Genomic DNA, 14623 nt, shown 5'->3' on the forward strand with positions numbered 1-14623 from the left:
AGAATGTACCCTGGTGCCTGTTCTAGTCTATAAAGTCCACTTATGTAAAACAGACTAACTTCTATTGATTAGTAAGTTTAAATTTCTCTATGTACCTTTGACTTCAGGCTGATGAATATCACATTAATAGGGGAAGTATAAAGAACATCATTCAAACTTCTTCCACTTCATCTTACAACCTTACAAAACACTTGGCATGCTCAGATAGAGCTGGGCTGAACTGCATATTTCATTGCCAAGCAATATTCATGAAGATCCTATTCCATGCATTGACTGCCACTTAAGGAATGAAGCAGGACTACATAATCAGTTGAATTTAATTCAATCTATTTTGTACAGCCATGTTCAAGGTTATAACAAGGTATTTAGAATCTGGTATCAAACTTCCTACAGAGCCTCAAGAAACATTTCCAAGGTAGGAATTTAAGGGAAAAATGATTTTGCTCATAAAATATGTGTGTAAGGGTGTTCCACAGATTGTTTTGTAGATTCAATTTGATGTACTACTATGGGTGGATAGTAAACCAAAAGATAACTATGGTTTTATCATACTGGCTTACACCAAAGACAAAAACTATACAGCCACAGTTTTCAACCCGAGCACATAAATAAGAACTGTATACAATTCTGTGCCTTGGGATAGAGTAACCGAATGTATGTCAACTTTTAGATAAGAAAACATTGTATTGAATTGAAATCATGTATTGTTCAGTAGGCCCACCAGTTACAGGACCTGTAATCCTATTTCAGGCATTTGGTCAAAGCCACCAAGATCATCCTGGGGATATCACCCTTCTGTTGGGTGAACCTCTTTGGACAGTCTAGAAGGCTGGCACTGATGTTCTTGCTTCTTAAGTGTATTCCCACAATGTGTCCAAAGGAAATCACAATATGAGAAAAGTAACATCCAATATGAATAATTTAAAAGTATATAAATGTAGTCCAGAATTTCAAAGTGAACACTTTCCATTTGTTCTTTCAATAAACATCTAATGTGTTCTTGCCACTTGTCAAAAACAGAGCTAGGTCTTTGTGGTAAAAGAAGACCCAGAGCCTTTATTCTCTAGATGCTTACAGCGTGGTAGGTGAGACCTAGACAGTCATGTCAAGACTTTTGGAAAGATGTGTTTATCACAGTACTGAGGCTAAGTAAAGGCTATTACAGGATCATGCAGTGAGGTATCTAAGCAGAGAGCAGGACAGATGAGTGGAGGTCAGGGAAAGCTTCCTGGAGAAACAGACGTCAACCTTTTCCCTGAAGATCCAGTAAGATTTGGCCAGGTCATTTGGAAGGTGAGTGGAGATCCTAGAGGTTAGCAACCTGAGCAGCTGTTCTGGTGCACCCCAGCTGAATATTAGTACTGAGTTTGGGTGTCAACATATTAAACTCTAGACTTAGCAATGGTAGATCCTAATCTGTTTCATGACTGAAAGACTCAATCCTTACAGAACATCTGTCTATTTATTAAATAAGTTTCTAAATTGGCAGTTTTGAACAGTCATATTTACTATCAAATATATTTGAACTAACTTATCAAAGCATGGTGTTATCCATGGCACCCAACATAATGCCTTGCACAAAAATGTTCATTAAATGCTTATTGAATTGATATCCTCGTGCTTATGTTTTAAATTTCAGCTAGTCTTCTCATGTAAAATGATTTATTGCTGAATGTATTTCTACTGATCATATAAGGTTTTATACTGAACATCAAACTCATTAGGGAAATTAGACTGGTGAAACACTTTGAAAATGTTCTGAGGCATACTATCAAAAATAAAACTTGAATAAGCTTTGGTACTGGAGGAGAGGTGTGGCGGTTCTTTCTCAGCAATAGGTCAAAAGCCAAACCTGAAAATGAATAGAGATGGTACAAATCATAATGTAATGTGAAACTAATGGCTAGTTTCTATATTCACATAAGATAGAAGTATTGGGAGAAGACAAAATACAATTAACTCTGAATGTCCTATTCATTATATACAATGCAGGTACTATGGCCTATTATTAATAGAGCATGCATCCTAATGACTCCATCTTCCTTTGCTTTGTTTTCAAGTTATGGCTTCATGCTTAGGAGGTCCATTACTCTCCCAAGATTATAAATATGTATTTATCTAATTTTCAGTTAGTAAAGTTACAGTTTTATTTTATACTCATAAGTCTTAAGTCCATATGGGGTTTATCTTGTATAGTGTATGAGGAAAGAATATTTTCCCCAAATTGCTAGTGTATGTTTATCTTATCACCCACTGTCTCTCCAGCATTGGGCACAGGAGGTCCTCAATAACTATTATAGAATGAATAAATTAATAATGATGAATCTGAACCTTCCAAAGACTCTTGCTAGGTTCCCCTTGGGACCAACAGTAAATGATTGCAAGACTGACTCAAATTAAAGTGAAGAGCCGGGCCTCTAGCTAAAAAGGCTTTTGTGAAGCTGATATCTGCTGCTTTGGGCTATCATTAATTGATCTAGCTTGTTAGGAGAATGTACAATAAATTCATTGAAGGAAGAAAAGGAAAGAGGTGTTTCTTGTTTTCTTTCTAATTGTATTTCTGAGTCCTGAAAAATGTGTACATATTACATATATTGTATTTATTGTACATATATTGACATTATTTTTGGATTCAAATCTATCATTTATCTGAATATGTACATGCGTGTACATACATACATATCAAGCATAAAAGGCCACAAGAGTTTAATGCTGAAGACTATGGGCTATTACAACTACAAGGATTTAATCTGAGCTTTGACAAGTAGTAGCTGTGTGACCTTGGGCAAGTTGCTTAACTGTTCTGTTCTACAACTTTGTCTTTGAAATAGGGAAGACTGACAGAATTTACTTCAGAGAATTGTGAATTTTAAATTCATGTAAGACACTTAGAGTAGTGCTTTAGTATTGTAAATGCTCTCTAAGGGTTAACTTTTATTATCTTACTCAATTTTCTCAATCATCTTTCTTACTTTTACTTAAATCCTTAAGTGACAGATTTCACAAAATTTTTAAAAGAATATATGGAATTATTTGAAAGAAGTGAAAAAAGTCACTTAGAAAAAAGCAATTGCTTAATTTATCATAGAAAATATATAGTAAAATGTATGGATATTAAAACTGTAAAAGAAAAAAATTCAGAGAAAACAATGTTTAGGTTTGAATTTTGAAAAATACCATATATTGAAAGTGTCAGAGGTACATCCTGTTTTGAAATACAAATTAAGAAATGAAAAATCACAATGACAGACTTCTGCTAATCTGTTTAGGAAGGCATAAATTGTTAATCAGGCTCCAGGCAACATTGTTTCATACCAAGTTTAATAAAAAGTCTGCCTGGAGGAAGAAGAGGTCTGGTGGCCCAATTCTGAAATCTGGGCAGTTCTATTTACATGCTTCGTCTTGCTAGCTCTCAGGTCACCATTGATAGGGTTTCCTTTGAAATTGGTTCCTTTTAAAGGAGTCAGAGCTATTTAGAATTATTAGTAGAGGACAGAAAATTTATATTTTTTCACCGATGTGTATGAACGTATAAAGGAAATAAATTGGAAAACTGCTTATTTAAGAGAATTGCAGCTTGTATGAGAAGCTCATATTAAGCCCTCACTATATGCTTATATTTGCTAGTGATGCCTTCATCTTAAAACTGTGATCCTGAGATGGAGAAGTGGTATTTTAAAACCATTTTCTCCTTTCTCCCCAACCTAGATTTATTTATTCCATAAAGCTTCTTTTATTTATATCATGTGGGCTTTTGCTGGTCAGGGAATCTAATAAGGAATTTACCAAAAGTCTTGGCATCATTTTTAAGAGCACTTGTCAATCAGGTAAAACCTAAACAGGAAAGTATTTGACCAGCTTAGCATCTTCTGAGCAGTGGAGCTCCTTGGCTGTTGCTGAGTTTAACACACAGCCCAAATTTCACTCCTTGCTTTAAGGTTTTTCATAACATCCCAGATGTTAGTGCATATTTCTTAATTACAAAGAAGGGCCAGTTTGCCTATTATTTCCTGTGATTGGTTTCTCTAACCAGCCATGATGAAAGATTGTCATATAGAAAAGAGAAAAAAATAAGCCATTTAAAAATCCATTTTAATTTAGTGACAAATTGGATAGCAAACATAGCTCTATTAATGTTCAGAACATCTACGGTGCAAAGCAAACTTCTTGTTCTTCAGTGTCCAGTTCATCCAGCATAGGGTTTCAGTTATTTCTCCTGTATGTACCCATTATATAAAACACTTTCATTACATCACATTAAACTCAGTTGCTTGAGAACATTTTTCTCTTAGGTAGCTTTCAACTTCATGTCTTAAAGTAACTTTGATGAAAAAGTGGTTTTCACATGATCATTAGACATATTGCAGTATCCTTTCCTCTACTGTGGTCATCTCTTTAATTTTATTGTATTTTAGAACACAAAACACACACATTTAAATTCAAAAGGGAACATTTTTTAGAAAAACAACTGTGGTGCTATATGGAAAGATAATTTGGAGTGTGGCATCTGATAAATAAAAGCAAACTTGAGGAAGGAAAGAAAGTATTGTGAGACAAAATTTTAAAATATGAGACCCATATTTGGCATGTCTGCACCCATTTCAAAGGCAGTTTACCTGCAGTTAAATATGCTTTCTCTGAATGCAAAACTTATTTCAGGGCTCGTACTTTCTGGATCTGGAGGTTTGGGACTACCTCCCCTTGATGACACCAACCAGTAAGTGACCCCTTCATTCTGCTGTCTCAATTAGGACCTGCCTGAAATACCTCTTTTTTTTGATAAAAAGGTAGACGTGAGTCAAAGAGAATGAAACTGTGGCACTAATATTTACCACAAGGCCTCCCTCATAGAATTAATCCTTTATGAAACACTGACAAGATCCCAACTAGATACTTACAAACTAGTAGTTTAATATGAGAATACTTGCTAGGAGATATAGGAGCTCAGCCTGGCTCAAATTAGAATTTGTCAGTAATATAACAGTCTTGGTGTATTTTATCATTTTACATAAGTGGTTACTTAGTCTGACCACACCATCAAATTAGAACCTGTTGCTAAGGAAAGCTTAGAATATATTAGTTGAATATGAAATTGAGCAGTTTCAAACATTTTATGAAATGGATGATAGTAACTTAATGAAACTCTTTTTAATCCTGAAAAGGAGTAAGCTTTGCAGCTAAAAATATATTAAGCTCATTTTCATGATGGAAATCTGTACTATAAATTAGAAGGCAATCATTTTTTCAAGTAAAAATGCGTATCTTAAAATATAAATCAATACCTTAGAAAGTCTGTGTTCACAATATTATATAGTTCACTAAAAAGATAGCCCTTTTAATAACATCCATGGTTAAACTGAGCTGGGTTTTCCTTATCAAATAAGATAGAAATCAAAATACTTTTTTGTTTCCACTGAATAATCCACTAACTAATCAAGAAGGCAAATTCATTGTTGATGACACATTCTAGCCATGAGCTTGGCAAAGTATACTTTCGGAATACCTCTTAATAATAAAGATTCTATTAATACTCCAAACATTGGTATTAATCTCTATAAGGTTTAATTAAGGGGTTCAAGGATACCTTTTGATTGAATGACTTTTGTTTAATTTGTCTTTTTGGCTTTTAAATATCATTGTAATTCCCCTTTACTTTTTATTCATCCAAATAAGGAAGAGAACTAGGTCAATCATTTTTCAACATGATGTTATTCATTATCTAACCCAGTGGTCCTCAGACTTTTGGATTTCATGGAACATTAACAATCTTTTTTTTGTAAAGGGGGAGGGTTGACATTGGGTTGCTAGCCAGATTTTAATTTTGCCAAGGGGAAAAACAACATAATCTATCCATACACTTTAATGAAAGAATTGGCATTTAACTTCAAAGAAGTGGGAAATTCACTGTCTTGAGTCCTTTAAATTGATTGCATTGAAACTTATGAAAAATACAATGGGTGTCATCATTTTTCATATCTGATCACTGACCAATAAACTTTTTTTTCCCAAAGATGGAGACCTGACTTTGGATAGTCTGGAGAATGATTGATTTAAATAAAGCTCACTTAAAACTACCATCAAGCCGTTACAAATGAAACAAAAACCTAAGTTTTATCATGTGCTCTCCCCCCGCCCCTGCCATGTAGTGTAGTGGTCATAGTTTCAAAGGAAAACTTGAATTTTTTACAGCTGGAGCTTTACAAATGGTATGAACACATGAAATTACTAAAGATGCATAAATCCTTATTTTCTCCATAAGTTTCCATGTTTGCTCCTTCACACATATTTATAAATAACAATATTGTAGGCTTAAATTTCCTCTTTAATTTTTAATGCCAGAATTAAGTGGAGATCATAAAAAGCAATTACACCCAACAACTATTAGTCAAGTTATTGAAGAGAGAGAGAGAAACAAGTCACTTTACTTCTCTAGTCATCAAATGTAAGTGTGTCTTAAATGTAAATGAAAGTTGGGTGTTGCCATTGGGTGTTGGGTATTGAGTAAAGTCATTTCTATCTCTTTTCTGTGTCTCACATTCAGTGATTACACCTATAATTATCAAACTGTCCAGGCAGCCTGGATAAACTACATGCCTTTTTGAATGGTGGCAATAGAAATAATAGAGTTTACTGAAAATGACTTATTAAGGTCAACTGTATATAATATTACTATATTGTTAAGAGGATGTCTTCCTACCTCTTTCCTTTTTTCCCTCCTCTAACTAACTACCCCTCCTCTGCTCCCCAACTTTTTTTGCTAAAATTTAACTTGGTAAAGAAATCATTCAGAACAAACAAATACTGAACTGTGATGGTAATGAAGGAACAGAATTGTGGTTATAAAAGTAGAAAAGTTATTCGTACCCATCAGCTAAGGAAGGGCATAAACACAATTTTGCTCAGCTCTACCCACAGTTCCAAACACTATGTACCCAGTGACTATGTCAATGCATTGAGAAAGGTCTGATGTCCTCAGATGCTATGACGTGGGATGCCCCATCAGTGAAATGAATAGTTGTCATTCTTAGCTACTTTCCTGAATTAGCCCCTCCAACATGAGGCTTTTTCTGATGGCAGGAGAAGATAATTTATTCTTGTATGAAAGTACCATTATTCTCAGACAAATGGCCCACACAATCCTTTTTATTACAATTACATACTCAAGTGAATGCTTACAAATGGTTTTTTAAAATCAGTAACCTGCAAACATTTTCCTTAGCCTTAAAATCTGCATTGCTCTGGTCAAAATAATCGCATTATGCCCATGCCCTCTGTTACTCTGTATTTATCAGAGTCACACTTTCACTTCTAAGATATCACAAGTATTTGTTAACAGCACATTCATTAAGTACTTGACTCAAACAAATTCCCTGGAAATTCAAACCAAAAAGGCTAACACTTTGTAACTATTGTTATACAGAACGCATGTAAAATACTTAGAATAGTGTGTAACATGTAAAAGAGCTTAGCAAAGATTAGTTTATTATCACTCCACAATTATCATTATTATTTGGATGTATAAAAATTCTGAGCCTCCTAGTCACTATTTTTTATCTTGGCTGAATTTTTATTTTTCATATTTGTTTTCAGGCATGTATTGGGTAGAGGTGGGCTGTCTTGCTAATTTAGTCTTTCATCATGCTGTACCACATGTAGGATCCAAATGGGTAACTTATATTTGGTCCATATCACTATTGCATACTTTGGGTTACAGGTGTCAGAAGGACACACAGTGTATCTATTTAGCTTGCAGGACAATAAAGATAATAGAAGGAAAAGAGTTGATATTCTTCAAAGCACTAAGAAAACCTCTCTCTTTGATTCTCCTGAGATCTCAGACTACTCTAAAAACATATATACTCCTCTGGTTATTTTATGATCCATGCAGGATTGCTTCCTTTAGATGGTGATATTTTCTTTTTTAAGGATAATATTCAAATTTGCATTCCATGGTAGAAAAGTACACTATTTATAAACATAGTAATGATGTAATCATGTTCGTAAAGTTTTATTTAATAGTAGCAGTATTTATAAAGTGGAAGATGCACCTTGTGTAAAAGTGTTAATTGTAGTTCTCTTTCTATTCTTATGTTTCCCTCTTATATAAAAATTTACCTCTTCATCTCTTTTCATTTTACTCACTTGGACACATCTTCAATTTAGTTTTTTCTTGCTATTTTCCATTCCTAGAGTTTATTAAGTCTCCTGCACATCTTTTGAGCAGGCCTACCAATTTAGGAAATTATAGAAAGAAACACAGTGATCTTTCAAGTGATGAAATATGAAGATAAATCATACCCTGAAGCAGCTAGCTTTATTTTCCTCATCTCCTTTATCATGTGCCCTCTTCTACAGCCTATCACTGCATATCCAAGGAGAAGCTTGGGACCTATGCCACGCATTTATACTGCACATCAAATTTAATAGTAACATTCTGGTTTTAATTAAACTTTTATAAATCTCAGCAAGGTGATCTGATTAAGAGAGGAAATGAGCACCTAACAATGTTAGTGTAAAGATAATAAACAGGTAAAAGAGGGTAACATAGTCTCTAAAAATCTGTGGGGATGGCAGGGTCCAGTACCCGCTGCATATGGGCCAACCCTGCATAAATATATGCACTTGTGCTCAGAACATTCATTCCTCAGTAAGTTTTATTTTAATATAGAGTTGAAAAATTCCTGGATAGTTCAGTCTTGAGCAGGTAGATACTGGCTTTATCTAGTCCCCTCTAACCCAAACATTTAACGAGATTTACCACACTTTATTCTTGTAGTAAATGAAGGTGTACCACCTTTTTGAAAGGTTATTTGTACTTTCCCCCTCTTGTCTTATCTTCCTGCTTTGTGAGTGATGGGGTTACAAAGACTATCTACATTTGGTTCTATAGTTAATTAGGAAGAACCTGAACTTTCTCATATAACTGCTTTGAAAAAGGGGGCATTCCTTAGGAAAAGGAACTTTTAAAAATGTAGACCAGTTAATTTTCATAAGAGGAAAGCTCAAACAAAAATATTACTATTTGGGTCCAGGAAAGCATCTCAACTACTCATCTGTTTTCAAAATAAAATTAAATCCCAATGCAGAAAAATAAAATAAAATAAAAAATGAGGAGGAAAAAATTCAACCCAAACCCTACATTTCTATAATCTTTAACATTATTGGAACACTGTTACAGCTGGGTGATCAGTGTGTATGTTTTCATTTTCTTCTTTCAGCAATTTCTCCATTAGCATGATATTCTTGTCTTTGTATTTAGAATCATTATTCATGAAAAAAAATTTAAACCAAAGAAGGTTTTATTATCTGTGTTTTTACCTTTTTGTAAAGCAGATAAAGTAAGCTCAGTAGACACTAGCTAGGCTGAAACATTAATAAAAAATGCAATTCAGACTGAGTCACTGCTTGTTATTTTTATAAGTGAGACCTTAATTCTGATCGACCCCAAAGAATGGGTGCTGTGACTAAGCAAGCAGCACAGGGCAACTGCCTTCTGATGGATGTTATCTCATTTGAAACACATTTCAAACTTTAGAACAGATTTTTAAATTGAAAGTTAAAACCTGCAGACTGTCAGCAGAAGAGGCTGTTCACCTTCATAGAACTTATCTTACTGTAAGTTCCAGGCAGAGTTTTTTTTAAAGAGTAGTGTATCTTAAAATGTATAGTGATACATCAAAGAGAGAAATACAGAAAAACAGAATACAAAAGAGCCTCCCAGAATAAGGGTGATGCATGCATCTAGACATCTTTTGGGCTTTGAATATATGCTTATTTGAATGGGAACTTCTTTAAATTAGAAGCCTCTGGTTCGGTATAACTTAGGAATGTTCATGGATCTCTTTAAGGCTAATTAAATATTTTTTTCTGCAAATATTTCTTTAGTGGTAAGGGTTCTTTATGTGGAACTTTTTGAGTCATAACTATAATGCCATTATTATTATTGGGTAAATTTGAATGAAGGACCTTGGCAAGGTCCGAAATAAGGAACATCTTATATTAATGGTGGTGAATTCTTTATTAATTGGCCCTTGCTTTCATTTGGAATCATAAAAAAGTTGCCAAAAGTCTAGATACCCAGAAAATTGTGAATTAAATTAAATTAGAGGAACTTAAAGTAGAGGAACTACATGATAGCAATAATAATGATTTTGACCTGACATAAATGTCAAGACAGCATTTGGAGAATACTAAATTGTGTATGAAGAAAAGCTATTATACATTTACTATTTTAGATAACAAAATTCATGATGCAACTGAACTACAGAGAGATATGCAAGGAGTGACCCACTAGAGGTCCCCTCCAAGTCAAAAAAGTTTCTGTAGTTCAAGGGTGCAGCCTTAGTAAGTTGGCGCTCATGACTGCAAAGCCAGTAAGGGCCAGAAGGGGGGACCACATATTTCACTTCCTGAATATAGGTGGTTTTATTTAGAATATTTGTCATATTTTATCTTTTCTTTAATGCCTATGTGGGACAATCAGTTAACTCTAATTAGATATTCAGAACTTATTCTTGCCACTTACTGATGTATTTGCAATAAAGAAGTATCATCTGATGCCCTGGAACTGCAGTTGTGCTTTCTAGAAATTTTATCTGTTTCAAGTATCTCAGAGCAGTATTTTGTAAGATGTTTCTTAAAAAGGAATCGTGCCTTAGAAGTTAAGTTTTTACTTGCAAAGCTGATGGAAGTGGTGGGTGGAGGAAATAAGGTACACGTTTTCTGGTAGTAGGCAACTTGATAAAAAATGATTTTGTTTCTATATATTATCTTTGCAGAGTTAGCTTAAGAAATGTAAGTGCAATAAAATTATGTAAAAGCCAGATAGTAAAGAACTAAAAGTCCCTATAGAGACACCAGTCTGTCACTTATAATGGCAGCAAAAGATAATTGTAGACAAGTACAGTAGAGCTAAATCACTGCCATTTTCCTTCAAAAATGTGCTGCTGCCTCTCATGTTTTTCTGAAGAAATCGGTTACTTCCTCTGCTTCAAAAGTATGCCATGAACCACCAAAATAGGTAGAAAAAGATTTGCCTTTTTTTCCCTCCAATATATTTTTAAGTAGAACACACCAAAGAACAGGAGATGAGATTCGATCCCTGTGTGATTGTATTTTCTGGTAAATGGTTGGATTTGTTTTGAGTTTCTGAGCTTTGCATTGAAAATCTGGCCTCTGACATAAACTTTGTCCTCCTCCTTTTGCTATCATGAAGACATCTGCTTGATCATATCCCCTTTCTTCACACAACTTGTTTTCCAGCTCTCTAAAATAGCAAACAGAGAGCCATGCAAATGCTATTACACAAAGGATGATGCTCAAATTAATCTGGATTGGATTTTTCTCCTGAAGTAGTAGAATCCTAGAGGTTTTCTTTTTCTGGTAAAGGCATCAGCAAGAAAAGAAAGGAAACAAGCAATCCTTGGCCACTGTTTGTATATGCATATTTGTCATTCATTTATAGAAGAGTTAGTATATCCCTGTATTCCTGTTCCAAAATGGGGAGGAGTTTGTACCCCCTGGATAATAAACACTCAGAAAGCCCAGAGCACCTCCGTGCTTCAGTAAGTTAAAGTACTGGCGAAGACCCTGCCTGGTACTCCTCTAGAGTGTGAATATCATAATTAAAATATCTTTATGAAAAAATTAGGGACAAATGTGTGGCTATTCCAGATCTTGAACTTCTTGGTACTTGAATGTTCTCTGTAGTTAACTCAGTGAACAGCCCCTTGAACTAATGGGCCTGCACATAACTCCCCATGAAATATGGATATTATTGCTGCAGTGAAAACACTTCTCAGCATCACACTGACCTCTCCAGCATTTTCCACCTCGAGATCTTTGATAACTCTTGGCAGAAGAATATCTCGGTACCGAAGGAATAATCAGCTCTGAACTGCTGCAGCACACAACATAGCAACGTCCGCTTTTACTCAATTCCGGTATTAACGCATTTGAGTCTCCACTTTTCCTGCATCCGACACCCAAAGCCAGTCGCACTTTGCTCTGCAGCCAGTGCCCGGGAGGTATTAGCCTCTAGACTTGCGCTTGGCCAGCCGTAGGGGAGCGCGAGCGCGCTGCCTTCCACATGACTTTCCCCTGGACAGCGTGCTCCATTTTCGGAGTCCAGTGCTGGACTTCCCTTGCAACCTAAGCATTTCTATGCTATGTGAACCGGCAGGCGTTGCCCCGAACGTGCAAGTAACAGTTTTCTTTCGCTCTCTCCCCAAACCAAATCATTTCTTAAGTTTTTTTTTATTGGGAGCAGTCAGGAGTTTTCAGGCTGCCTGATTTTCTGCTTTACCCCCAAAGCCAAGAAATTTAACTGAGCCAACGGAGTCCCCACACAGACCGTTGTGATGTGGGCAGGTGGAAATAAATCAAGCCCCAGACCGCTCCACTGGTCCTGCACACACCAGCGCCCTAGCGAATTGACCAGTCAACTTTGCAAATGCCGGAGCTCCCCAGGCAACCTCTGCCCCCGGAGAGAAAAGCAGCGGGCTCTTCCCCGCGGCGTTGCACATGCCCCCACCCATCCCCACGGCGCATCTTACCCGAAGGCAGAGGAGCGGCGCCCAGGCTCCCCGGGAACCAGCGCCCGTCCTGGGCAGCCGCGGCAGCGCCGCTCGAGCAGCCGGACCCGCGCGCCCGCCGCGACCCGGGCTCGCAGGCTGAGCAATCCTCTCAACTCGAGCGTGCGGCACCCACCGGGCAGAGAGGGCTCACTCTCTGATTGGCTTCCATCAACGCTACGGAATTAAAAAGGAGAAAAGGCATGCACAACCGCCGCCAGGGCCAAGAGACCGAACCTACTTCCGCTCGCCTTCCTGCGCTGGGGGAGACCCTGCGACCCGCCCCGGGCTGCTCCTGTGTCCGCCGCGGCCGTGGTCGCCGGCTCGGCCGTTCCGCTGCGGCGGCTGAAACTGCGGCTCTCGGACGGGAAGGTTACGGGCTCCGGAGAGCGGGCTCTTGTGGGCACACTGATTTGCAAGTGAATGAAGTGGGAGGGAGCAGAGAGAGGAGGACTTTGTTAGAGAGGCCCAGTGCCTGCCCCCGCCCGCCCCCTCCCCTTGACAGAATGACTCCCTGTGTTTGAAGTCCTGAGCGATTCGCTCCTTCTAACACTCCCTCAGCCCCAGGCTCTCCTTTCTTTTTCTTTTTTTTTTTTTTTGGCAGGTTAAAACTCAGAACTTGTTTGACTCCTCCTTTATACTATCAAAATGCACCTTGTGCATTATCCGCAACAGTCGGATGTTCTTTTTTTTTTTTTAAGAGACGGAGCAATTAGAATTCTCAGGGACTCTACCTCATTGCGCTGTCAGTTGGGCAGCTTCGTGTTGTAGCACGGGTAACATGCACGCATATAAAACAAACACGGTCTTCTGAGATAACAATACTGATGGCTTTTCTTTACAACATAAACAGGCTTTCCCCAGACGCAGCAGGCATAGATTCCGACATGTCTTTCCTTCTCTCCTTCCAGGAAGACAGGTTTTTACATAGTCCTATGATCTCTCTTACTCCTTTGGAATAACCCCAGGATGTTGTAGCATGAAGCTTGCTTCCCTGAGCTTGCAGAAACACTCAAAACCCAAACCTTTCAGGCTTGCCAGTGACTTATGGGTGATTCCATCTTTCTAAGTGAGTTGTTACAAGGATACAAAAGACTTGCAGAAGAGGGACGTGTAATGATATTCAAGGTCTGATTAATGGTTTAAGATCTTTCAGGAAGTTTCCTCAAGTAAAATAACCTCCAAATTCAACTCTTTGGTACACATAGTAGTTTGAAAAGCTATATATACAGCTACAAAAATGTGATGTCTAATGTTAGAGAACTAAGCTACAAAAATCTTAAGCATATCAAATTATTATTAAATGAGAGTAATGGTTTTCTTACATCTAAGATGCAGACATGATGGAGCCAGGCACTGTTGGATTAGGAAAATTAAATCTAATTACCACAGTGATTGCACCCAGGGTCAGTAGCATCCCAAACCAGCTGTTTATGTATGCTGCAAGTTCACAGGGAGATTTCCATTGCATGGTGCTCTAAAAAACAAAAAATCCAGTCTACTTTGGCCTCTGCTTCGTTAAACTGGTTGGAGATTGGTCTCTTTCCCAATTTAGCTGTTACTAGAAAATCTTTTGTTTCTTCAGTAGAAGTTCAGGCATTTAAAGCCCAAATCAAAGTATTTCCTTTAGGCAGTCAGTGCTTCAAGGAAGTGCGCATGGAACAGTTTTAGCACAGATGTTCCACACATGGAAGATGGAAAGACTTTGAATTTCTTTCTTGAAAAGATCTTCCCTTAATGAAGAATTGCCACCAACTTACAAAAAGAAGCCGAACATTTTCTTTTCATGCACTTATTTAAACTTTTCTGGAGAAAGGAGAGGAGAGGAGAAATCTGCTTCTGATTCACAGTCTATTTCATTCCTCAGATGATGAATTTCTTATCCATTTAATTGGAAATACCAGCTCCTTATGTTTGCATAGTCCTTTACTGCTTACAAAGTACTTTCATAGACTATTTTATTTAATTCTTCTTTCAACAAGTGGTGTGATTTTTCCCCATTAGGACAGAAGAAATAGATCGATGAAGAGATTGCATTGGTTAGATAATAT

The 14623-nt window shown here is 37.0% G+C and overlaps 1 protein-coding gene across 2 annotated transcripts in view; it reads right to left on the reverse strand.

Moving 5' to 3' along the window:
- CDH6 (cadherin 6) overlaps positions 1-13516 on the reverse strand; it is a 148205-nt gene extending 134689 nt beyond the window's left edge. Inside the window, exon 1 of one of the 2 annotated variants that reach the window (XM_017656048.3) lies at positions 12814-13516. The gene's annotated coding sequence lies outside the window, so the exon portion shown is untranslated. Of the gene's footprint in view, positions 1-12554; positions 12785-12813 lie in introns of those variants that run through there. The other variant, XM_037001668.2, reaches the window with a different exon arrangement.
- Between the last annotated feature and the right edge of the window lie 1107 nt (positions 13517-14623).

The sequence above is a fragment of the Manis javanica genome, chromosome 1 (assembly GCF_040802235.1).
Source record: "Manis javanica isolate MJ-LG chromosome 1, MJ_LKY, whole genome shotgun sequence".
Lineage (NCBI taxonomy): Eukaryota > Metazoa > Chordata > Mammalia > Pholidota > Manidae > Manis > Manis javanica.